This window comes from Plecotus auritus, assembly GCF_963455305.1.
Source record: "Plecotus auritus genome assembly, chromosome: 6".
NCBI lineage: Eukaryota > Metazoa > Chordata > Mammalia > Chiroptera > Vespertilionidae > Plecotus > Plecotus auritus.
In genome coordinates this window covers 91,250,798-91,263,005 of record NC_137773.1, presented here as the reverse complement: position 1 = coordinate 91,263,005, position 12,208 = coordinate 91,250,798, and the positions used below count along the sequence as shown (strand labels likewise).

The 12,208-nt window shown below is 40.6% G+C and overlaps 1 protein-coding gene across 1 annotated transcript in view; it reads right to left on the bottom strand.

Moving 5' to 3' along the window:
• Positions 1-10,115: 10,115 nt before the first annotated feature.
• The window catches only part of LOC308250192 (uncharacterized protein), a 75,660-nt gene continuing 73,567 nt past the window's right edge, over positions 10,116-12,208 (bottom strand). The window contains exon 6 of the transcript XR_013960830.1: positions 10,116-12,122. The gene's annotated coding sequence lies outside the window, so the exon portion shown is untranslated. The remainder of the gene's footprint in view (positions 12,123-12,208) is intronic.

Below are 12,208 nucleotides of genomic sequence, written 5' to 3'. Positions count from 1 at the left end.
GGCGATTTACAAAAGCAACATAAGATTCCTGGGGCCCCTGCTGTACATTAACAAATGAGCCTTGCTGAATTCCGCCTTCCGGAATACACTCCAGGCACGCTGTGAACAAAGAGGGCTTAGGTAAATACTCGAGGGTGCAGATTCAATTGCACCCTCGAGTATTTACCATTGTGCTGTTGTACAATCACATATGGTCCCCGCCCCTGCAGCATTGGAGCCATAATGTGACCAGCACCTGCCAGATTGTTTTGGTTAGACTGCTGTTCACAGATCTCATCATATTCTGCTCTCCATAATAAATATTTTCTGGTGTTTAAAGTCATTTTAGCAAAATCTGTCAGTCCCAAGGTGTCATATGGTAATTTTCAGACAAGGCATTAAGGAGTCCTTTTGTAAACGGACTGTTAGCCCCATTTTCTCTAAAACTTTTCCATATTTCTTTAAAGGTATTAAAGGGGAGTGGCTCATAAATCTTATTACCTTGCTGATCTTGTATAATTGGGCAAGCGAAAAGCTCTCCTTCTAACATAGCTTGCCTGACACACCATCCCATAACTGAAGGTCTAGTTGATGAGCCTTCCCACGCCTGAGGCAGAGGATCAGGAAAGGGTTCCTCTGAAGGCAGCGCCTTCGGTATTACAGGCTCCACTTCGGGAGGAGGAGGGTGGTAAATCCTCCTGGCGTTCTGAAGGCTTTTGATCCTCAATATGAAGTGGGCATAGTGCAGCTCAACCAAGAGCCCAAATAGGTAATGATGACAAGGGCACTCCTTTTCCTGGGCCCTGATTTCTCTTTAAATTTCTACCTATTTGGTCCCAGAGATCAAGGTCCACTGTGCCAGCATCTGGAAACCAAGGGTTATAATTATAACAGTCCGCAAAGGCCCTTTAATTGTTCTTCTGTAACCGAGGCACCATCTGCTTTAATAACTGTTTAACAAATCTGTTACTCGGTGGACAGCTGCTGTCCTATTGTGAAACCTTAGCTGGAAAACAGACCCTCGAACTTGGAAATCCCAGGCTCCAATGACTTACTGCGCAGTTACTCTTTGTTTTCTTCCTCTTCCTTTTCAAGCTTTCCACCGGGTCTCCTTACATTCCTTGGTCCTGACATGGGCACCACTTTGCCGGGGCTCACCAGCAGACCCTGAGCTACAGGTGAATGATTACTCTGACTCAGGATTGCTGTGAAAGAGAGGGCTCAGGGCCTGCCTGGCTGAAGGAACCAGACAGCCTCAATCACCTGCCTCTTCAGGCTTTTATTATAACAGCAGTTTGAGATAAAGTTTATCTTTTAGATACAGTCAGTAGGGTAAGTAATCTTGGGAGGACACATATGTCTACAGTGACCTTTAAGCAAGGACACCTAAAGATTAAGCATAACGATTCCAGTAAAACACCCAGGAGATCAGACTTGTTTGGAAAAGTCAAGGCAGGGACTGCCACCTTTGGCATGGTCCCCCAACCTTTCCGAGATTCCTCCTTACAGACTTGCCAACCAAATCCCATGATTCCCTACAGCAGCGCTTCTCGACCTGTGGGTCGCAACCCCTTTGGGGGGGTCAAACGACCCTTTCACAGGGGTTGCCTAAGACCATCGGAAAACACATATTTCCAATGGCCTTAGGAACCGAGACTCCGCTTCTCTATCCGTCTCCAGGTGGGTCTGCCCACATGCAGATACGCCCACATATGAGTACCCGGCATATTGACATCATCGCACCAACCCATCACATACACCCCATACAAATACAGGTGTATGTGACAGGGTTGGCACCAAAATGTACTTATACGGACCAGTCACACATGTGTAGAAAGCAGCTACTGTGTAGAGAGCAGCTATTGTGTAGAAAGCAGCTGCTGTGTTGAAAGCAGCAGTATTGGAGGTAAAACGACACTTCATGAATTATAATTACTGGGTAAATGTAAAATCATGTACTGTAAAGTCATCAACTACTGCAAAAAAAAAATATCTGTACCATGGGAACTTAATCTGGATGGTGATCGGTCTTTTTATATTCAGCTGTGGTTGATGTGAATACTGCCCCCTTGTGATAGTAACAGGTATGTAAAAAAACAACACAGAATGGTAAATCATAGGAAACTTTAATGAACTGTATTGACTGAACTATGCCATGTATCATCTTTTGTATTATTAAAGCTATTGTTATATATTATTTTCATTAGCAAAACATCCCATGACAATGGATCATGTAGAGAAGAACGTTAAGAAAAGAAAATATAGTGAGGATTTTTTACCTCAATAATTAGAGCAGGAATTGAGAAACCGCAATGTGTTATTTGTTGTGAAGTTCTATCAGCCGAATCTATGAAGCCGAACAAACTAAACCGCCATTTTGATAGCAAGCATCTGAGCTTTGCCGGCAAGGATACCAACTATTTTAGAAGCAAAGCTGATGGACTCAAGAAAGCCAGACTTGACACTGGTGGCAAGTACCACAAACAAAACGTAGCAGCCGTTGAAGCTTCATATTTGGTGGCACTCAGAATTGCCAGAGCTATGAAACCTCACACCATTGCTGAGGATTTACTGTTGCCAGTGGCCAAAGACATTGTTCGAGTTATGATCAGAGACGAATTTGTTACGAAATTAAGTGCAATTTCCTTATCTAATGACACTGTCCGCAGAAGAATAGATGACATGTCTGCTGATATTCTTGATCAGGTAATCCAGGAAATGAAATCTGTTCCACTTCCAATATTTAGTATTCTACAGACGTTGCAAACTGTTCACAGTTACTGGTTTACATGAAGTATATTAATGATGGTGACTTTAAAGATGAGTTTCTTTTTTGCAAACCTCTTGAAACAACAACTACTGCACGTGATGTATTTGACACAGTTGGTTCATTTCTCAAAGAGCATAAGATCTCTTGGGAAGAGGTTTGTGGTGTTTGCACAGATGGTGCTCCAGCTATGCTAGATGTCGATCTGGATTTCAACGTTTGGTACTGAATGAGTCACCAAAAGTCATCGGAACTCACTGTATGATTCATCGGCAAAAATCAGCAATGAAAACGCTGCCACAAGAGTTACAAGAAGTAATGAAAAGCATCATAAGTTCTGTAAATTTTGTAAAGGCGAGCACTTTAAACAGTTGACTGTTTTCGCAACTGTGCAACGAGTTGGATGCGCCGAACAATGCTCTGCTATTTCACACTGAAGTGAGATGGTTGTAGAGGGGAAAAGTTTTAAAATGTGTTTTTGAGCTTCGTGATGAACTCAAAACGTTTTTTAATCAGAAAGCAAGACTGTAGTTCGAAGCACTTTTCAGTGATAAAAGTGAACTGCAGAAAATAGCTTACTTGGTTGACATCTTTGCCACCGTGAATGAGTTAAATTTATCACTGCAAGGACCAAATGCAACATGCCTCGATTTGTCTGAAAAGATCCAATCATTGCAAATGAAATTTCAGCTTTGGCAAAAAAAATTGGATGAAAATAAAATTTACATGTTGCCTACCTTATCTGCTTTCTTTGAGGAACATGACATTGAACCAGACAAAAGGATTATGATAATTTCTGTGAAAGAACACTTGCACATGATTGCAGACGAAATTTCATCATACTTTCCAAATCTACATGACACCCCATTTGCACTTGCCAGAAGCCCATTCACAGTCAAAATTGAAGATGTTCCTGAGACAGCACAAGAGCAGTTCATTGAACTTATTAACAGCAATGCAGTGAGAACTGATTTCTCTACAATGCCAGTTACAAAATTCTGGATCAAGTGTTTGCAGTCATACCCTGTTCTGTCTGAGACTGTGTTGCACCGCCCTCTTCCATTTCCAACAACATATCTTTGTGAAACAGGGTTTTCCAGCTTGTTGGTTATAAAGTCTAAATACAGAAGTAGACTTGTTGTGGAAGAGATCTTCGTTGTGCTCTTGCAAAGACTGCCCGAGAATTTCTGATCTGGTGAGAAAAAAGCAATCTCAACCTTCGCGCTGACGTTGGCTTTTTACGCATACTGTCGCAAAATGTAGCAATGTAGTTTACTGTTGTTATATTAAGACTGTTACCCATGCTACACCATGCTTCAAGACAAAATTTCATTTATTTGTAATTAGAAATAAATATTTCACAATATATAATTACATATTGTTTTTGTGATTAATCACTATACTTTAATTATGTTCAATTTGTAACAATGAAAATACATCCTGCATATCAGATATTTATTTTTTTTAAATATATTTCTTTATTGATTTCAGAGAGGAAGGGATAAGGAGAGAGAGATAGAAACATCAATGAAGAGAGAGAATCATTGATTAGTTGCCTCCTGCACGCCCCCTACTGGGGATTGAGCCCGCAACCCAGGCATGTGCCCTTGGCTGGAATCGAACCTGGGACCCTTCCATCCGCAGGCCGACGCTCTATCCACTGAGCCAAGCCGGCTAGGGCCAGATATTTACATTATGATTCATAACAGTAGCAAAATTACAGTTATGAAGTAGCAACGAAAACAATTTTATGGTTGGGGGTCACCACAACATGAGGAACTGTATTAAAGGGTCTCAGCATTAGGAAGGTTGAGAACCACTGAGCTAGGGCAACAAGGCCAAGTCTTATCCCATTGAAGAGAAAGATGTCACACACCTCCTTCATTGAAGGTACTTGTTGACTATGATGAACCAAGACAAAAATATATGTTATAACCATGTCTCACAAAATGACAAAAGTGGCAATTCCAAATTACAAAAGTGGCCAATATTGCCCTCTTCTTACTAATGTGACTTACTGGGGTTTCTAACAAAAGAAGTATAACTTCACTACATTGCCTTCTAAACAATAAGGTTTGTGATGACCAATTACATACTACGTTGACCTCCTCAGAGCCTTGAACAGCCATAATAGCATCTATCATAGGCCAAACCTTATACAAGTCCTGATCAACCTTTCATGTCACACAGCACAGTCGTGTGTATAGTGTGGTCATTCTTACTATTAGAATTCATTACACCCTTCCTTTGACTACATCCTCAATCATACAGGCCATTGGCAAGAGGGCAATGAAAAAAACCCACGATTTACAGTTTTGGTATTAAGACTGAATGACAATTAGTGTCATGACAAAAACTGTAAGTATAAAAAAAAATAACAAAATATGCCTTAGGAAAAATTACTTGAACATGAATGCATATAATAAAATTAACCCATGTGGTATAATAATTAATGAGGAGAATTACAAAGTTTATTTGAAAATTCTTAAGTATTATGAGACATTTTAACATGTCTTCTTAGGAAATAAAAAAACACAATATTTGTTAGCATACAAGAGCTTAGAAAAGAGTTAATAAAATGCTTTTATGAAACAACTAGCAGCCTTGCGCATGAATCCGTGCGCCAGTAGCTCTCTGCAGGGCCTGGCCACTCCGTGCCCGCTGCCCAGAGGCTCTCCATGGCCCAGAGGCCCATCTGTGGCCAGGCGCAGAACGCTTGCCTTGTCACCGGGGCGACGATGCAAGCATCCTCCCACCCACCCCCAGCTGCTCCGTGCCGGCTGCCCAGAGGCCCTCCGTGGCCAGAATGGAATACTTGCCTCATTGCCGTGGCAACAAAGCAAGCATTCCGCCAGGCCGCTCATGCTGCCCACTCTCAGCGGCCAACCCCCTGGGACTGGGGGACTCTGGCAGAGCTGAGAGGACTGGGTGCTGCCATCTTGTGGCTATGGGTGCTGCCTTCTTTAGACAGAGTGATAGTTAATTTGCATATTACCCTTTTATTAAATAGGACTATAGAAGTGTTCATTTGACCACAAAATACATGTACTTTTACTCACATACAACGAAACATGACTAAAAATATATTGAAGGATTATGTGCAGCTACAAGTAACAGGTAACACCCAGTCTTTCTGACAGGTGTAATTTTTTTTTTGACAGCACCATTGTAGATGTCATGGTGAATAAGAAAAACATACTGCCCTAACCAGTTTGGCTCAGTGGCTAGAGCATCGGCCTGTGGACTGTAGGGTCCCAGGTTCAATTCTGGTCAAGGTCATGTACCTTGGTTGCGGGCACATCCCCAGTAGGGAGTGTGCAGGAGGCAACTGATCGATGTTTCTAGCTCTCTATCCCTCTCCCTTCCTCTCTATAAAAAATCAATAAAATATATTTTTAAAAAAACAAAAAGTAAAACATACTGAATGGCACTGTTAACTTTAGGAAGATGTTTCCTATACAAATTAGACATTCTACAGATATGATCTAGATAGAGGGGAATCAGACATAAGCATGGAAGTCTGATCAGTTTCCTGGTGGACACAAGAGGGCTTACAGAAAATCCAAACTCGGATGAATCTTTGATGTGGATCTTGTGAACCCATCAGTGGAAACCTACACTTCTCAGAAAATGGATATGAGCCTGGCGGGCGTGGCTCAGTGGTTGAGTGTCAACCTATGAACCAGGAGGTCACAATTCGATTCTCGGTCAGGGCACATGCCCGGTTTGAGAGCCCGATCCCCAGTATGGGGCATGCATGAGGCAGCCAATCAACAATTCTCTCTCGTCATCGATGTTTCTCTCTCCCCCTCTCCCTTCTCTGAAATCAATAAAAATATATTTAAAAAAGAAAATGGATATCAGACAGTTGGTGGTGGTTTTGAGGATAGTCTTGATTGGAAGGTCAAAAAATCCAGATAACAGACTGGAAGATTTTGTTCTTGACACGCCTACGTCTGTTTGTCTGTGTGAATGTTGGCTCTAAAATCTGACTAATGCCTTCTTTGTTTTTGCCTTCCAAATCTCATGCAAGTGAGGCTACTAAGGAACTCTAACATGGACCATACAGGAGATGGGTTCTGGAAAATCAAGGTCCTAACATTACCCAATGGGAGGGAAAATCTTCCACTCTTTATTTAGTTACCCCATCCCAAGTGCCTCTTTTCAATTCAAAGTCTATTCACCAAACAGCAGTCCAAAGGAAAACAAAAGCAAAGGTCTAAATATGAAAATAATTCACATGTAACTATATTCTTTCCTAAACTTGCCACACATAAAATTTATTCCATGGAAAATAGAAAAAGGTTCCTATACCTACCACACCCAAAAGGGAGCTTTGTCAGAGGGAAACATAAAATATATTTAATGGGCTAGGGATATAAAAGACTGCCACAGGACACTAGGAAAACCCAAATACCAAACTGTCATTTTTAAAAATATATATTTTATTGATTTTTTACAGAAAGGAAGGGAAAGGGATAGAGAGTTAGAAACACCAATGAGAGAGAAACATCGATCAGCTGCCTCCTGCACACCCCCGACTGGGGATTTGCCCGCAACCAAGGTACATGCCCTTGACCGGAATCAAACCTGGGACCCTTCAGTCCGCAGACTGATGCTCTATCCACCGAGCCAAACCGGTCAGAGCCCAAACTGTCATTTTTAATGGCCCTGTAAAACCAAACAAATAAAATATTATAAAAAAATATTTAATATAACTTCATATAAAAAATAAGACTTCAGAGAAAAAACAACCAAGATGGCGGCATAGGTAAACACCTGTACTTGCTGCCTTTCACAACCACATCAAAACTCCAACTAAAAGATAAAACACATATCATCCAGAACTACAGGAAAACTGGTTGAGTGGAAGTTCTACAACTAGAAGGAAAGAAAAAAACGCATTGAGACTGGTAGAAGGTATGAAGGTGTGGAAGTGAGGAGGTACAGAGGCGCGCGTGAAATGGACTGGCAACTGGGTGCACGGTTGTTGTTTTTTCAATCGGGAGAGAGATACAAGCTCCCGATTGCTCTGAACTCCAGTTCCAGGAGAGACTCTGGGGACCCAGACTCACACGGGGAGAAACTGGACTATCTGGCATCTGGACAGGAATGTGAGGGTGGCTTTCTCTCAGAGGTGCTCACAGCGATCATTGTTCCTACACAGGGCAGCGGGACACAGAGACCCAGGGACCTCTTCAGGGCAGGGCTGACTGGCAGCCATTGCTGTTTGCTTCACCCCGCTGATTCCAAGACCCCACCCCAGCCAATTTACAACCCCACCCAAGCTGTGCACAGCAGCTTATGCATATGAATGGCCTGTCATTTTTCTGCCTAAAGCCTAACAAACTGCAGGTGGGTCAGAGAGCCCCAGAACTTTCAAAAGGCCCAAGGCTCGACAGCAACAGCATGCATTGCTTCACAGCTGGGCCTCATCTGGGCACTTCCAAACCCCAAACAAAGAGGAGGAATCTGCAGATCTCTCCGTAGCTCCTGCTGACTGGCCTCAGGCAGTGGCTAACTTTGCACCTCCTTGGAGGTCCAAGAGCCAGTGTACCCAGTGGTCAGTGTGAGACCATCCAGTTAACAACTCTTCACATCCATAATCGACACACTCAAGGGGCAGACTCAGTGAACACCAAAACCCCACTGAAGTAAGTCATGCCCCACAAGGATGTCTCCAGCACAGTTATCCCAGTGTAGACACAGCTGATCCTCACAGCCAATTGGCCTGGAGGTCAATTCCTCCCAGTGATACCAACAGCAACCACGACTTAACTACAAGACTGTGCACACAGCCCACAAAAGGGTGCACCAAGAGTGTCCACCTCAGGTAACTGGGGAGACTGAGTCACTGGGCTCTATAGGACAACTAGCACACAAGGCCACTCTATCAACAGAGGGAAGTAGCCAAAATGCAGAGACAAAGAAACATGTCACAAATGAAAGAAATGGAGGAAAGCAAACTACTGGATATAGAGTTCAAAATCACGGTTATAAGGTTTTTCAAGAATCTTCTAGAAACCTAGGAGAAATTTAGTGAGACCCTCAAGGATATGAAAAGGACTAATCAGAAATTAAGCATATACTGACTGGAATAAAGAATAATATACAGAGACCCAGCAGCAGACTAGAGGATCCCAAGAATAAAGTCAATGATTTGAAATACAAAGAAGCAAAAAACACCCAACCGGAAGAGCAAAAAGAAAAAAGAATCCAAAAATATGAAGATAGTGTAAGGAGCCTCTGGGACAACCTCAAGCATACCAACATCTGAATTATGGGGGATGCCAGAAGAAGAGAGAGAGCAAGACATTGAAAACCTATTTGAAGAAATAATGACAGAAAACTTCCCTACCTGGTGAAAGAAATAGACTTACAAGTCCAGGAAGCACACAGAACCCCACACAAGAGGAATCCAAAGAGGACCACACCAAGACACATCATAATTAAAATGCCAAGGGCAAAAGACAAAGAGAGAATATTAAAAGCAGCAAGAGAAAAAGTTAGTTACCTACAAGGGAGTACCCATACAACTGTCAACTGATTTCTCAACAGAAACAATGCAGGCCAGAAGGGAGTGGCAAGAAATATTCCAAGTGATGAATAGCAAGAAACTACAACCAAGATTATTCTACCCAGCAAAGCTATCATTTAGAATTGAATTGAAGGTCAGATAAAGAGCTTAGAATTGAAGGTCAGATAAAGAGCTTCACAGATAACAAAAAGCTAAAGGAGTTCATCACCACCAAACCAGTATTATATGAAATGCTGAAGGGTATTCTTTAAGAAGAGGAAGAAGAAGAAAACGGTAAAGATAAAAACTATGAACAACAAAGTGACAACAAATACATATCTATCAACACATGAATCTAAAAATCAAGTGAATAAAATATCTGATGAACAGAATAAACTGGTGAATATAATAGAATCAGGGGCATAAAATGGGAATGGACTGGCAATTCTCGGGAGAAACGGGGTGTGGGGGTGTGGGAAGAGATTGGACAAAAATATTACACCTATGGACGAGGACAGTGGGAGGGGGGTAAGGGCATGGGGTGGGGTGGGAACCAGGTGGAGGGGAGCTATGGGGGGAAAAAAGAGCAACAACTGTAATAATCTGAACAATAAAGATGTATTTAAAAAAAAAGATAGACACATTAAAAAAAATAAACTTCAGTTCACCCATGTATCTAACAAGCTACAAGATAGAAAGAAAATATTATTAAATATTTTAAGAAAAGAGCACTACCTATTAATTTTATACACTATTTTTTTAAAGACTCTCATTACTATCTGATGTGAGTATTCATTTCTAAAAGTAACTAATAGAAATCCACAGCCAAATGATGAGGTATAGAAAAGGGTTCAATAAACACAATATATTTACAACATTAATGAGGACTCTTTCACATTGAAAACTTTTTGGCACATTCCAGGTGGATTAATTTCTATCAAACTTGCTCATGTTACTTACATCTCAATTTCCTGTTTGGAGTGAATTTTCACTTGTAAGAATGTGGACTAATTCAAATCTTTCCCAAACTATTTACATTTAAGAGTTTTTATCCAGTGAGTCCTCTCATGCTTTTGAAAAAAACTGAGCTAACTGAAGCCTTTTGCAAATTCTGCACATTAATATGATTTTTCTCAGGTTCATCTTCAGATTTTGAAAGGTTGTGTGAGAAATGAAGAATTTTCCAAATTGCTTCCATATATAGGGTTCCCCCCAGTGTGAATTCTTTCATGCTTTCGAAGATAACGGAGACAAGTAAATGCTTTACTACATTTTTCACATACATATGGTTTCTCTCCAGTGTGATTTCTTTCATGTGTTTGAAAACTTCGATAACATTTGAAGGCTTTCCCACATTCCTTACATTCATAAGGTTTGACTCCAGTGTGAGCTTTTTCATGTGTTTGTAAGGAACGGTGATCTCCGTAGGCTTTCCCACATTCCTTACATTCAAAGGGTTTCTCTCCAGTGTGATTTCTTTCATGTTTCTGAAGATCACTGGGATACCTAAATGCTTTACTACATTTTTTACATTTATAGGGTTTCTGTTCAGTGTGATTTATTTCATGTTTTCGAAGATAATGGAGACAACTAAATGCTTTACTACATTTTTTACATACATATGGTTTCTCTCCAGTATGATTACTTTCATGTGTTTGGAAACTTTGATAACATCTATAGGATTTCCCACATTCCTTACATTCATAAGGTTTCTCTCCAGTATGAATTCTTTCATGTATTCGTAAGGAACTGAGATATCTATAGGCTTTCCCACATTCCTTACATTCATAGGATTTCTCTCCAGTATGTGTTCTTTTGTGATATCGAAGAGAACTGGGATAACCAAATGTCTTGCTACATATTTTACATACATAGGGTTTCTCTCCAGTATGATTTCTTTCATGTATTTGGACACATTGATGAGAACTGAAAGCTTTGCCACATTCTTTGCATTCATAGGGTTTCTCTCCTATATGGGTTCTTTGGTGTGTTTGCAAGGAACTAGGATCTCTGTAGGCTTTACCACACTCCATACATTCAAAAGGTTTCTCTCCAGTGTGATTTCTTTCATGTTTCTGAAGATCACTGGGATACCTAAATGCTTTACTACATATTTTACATTCATGAGGTTTCTTTCCAGTGTGATTTATTTCATGTTTGCGAAGGTAACGGAGACAACTAAATGTTTTACCACATTGCTTACATACATATAGCTTCACTTCTCTGTGATTTCTTTCATGTCTTCGAAAACTTTGATAACATCTGAAAGTTTTCCCACATTCCTTACATTCATAGGGCTTCTCTCCAGTAAATTTATTTTCATGTCTTCGATAATTTTGATAATACCTGAAGGTTTTTCCACACTCCTTACATTCATAGGGTTTCTCTCCAGTGTGAACTTTTTCATGACGTCGAAGAGAACTGAGACAACTGAATGCTCTACCACACTGTTTACATTTATAAGGTTTTTCTCCAGTGTGGGATCTTTCATGTATTTGAAGTGAAGTTGAAGAACTAAAGGTTTTCCCACATTCCTTACATTCATAGGCTTTTTCTCCATTTTGATTCCTTTCATGTTTGTCAAAACACTGAAGATAACTGAAGGTTCTCCCACATACATCATAATTATACAGCTTGTCTCCATAATTTTGACAATCATTTGGCTTGTTTCCAGTGTGACATCTGATGTGCATATTATGAGATGACTGCTGCATGAAGACTTTCCCAAACACACAGTATTCCCATGCTTTTACTACAGGAAGAGATTTTTTCTTTGGACTGAGATTTGGAGTAAGGCTGAAGTTTTCCCCACATTGACTATTCTTCTCCCCTTCACAGATTCTCTCTGATATTGGATTTCTGGAAAAATGTAGAAGCACATTACTAATTATTTTTTCATCAATTATTTTAAAATCATTACTAGAATCTTTGAACTATATTTTCAT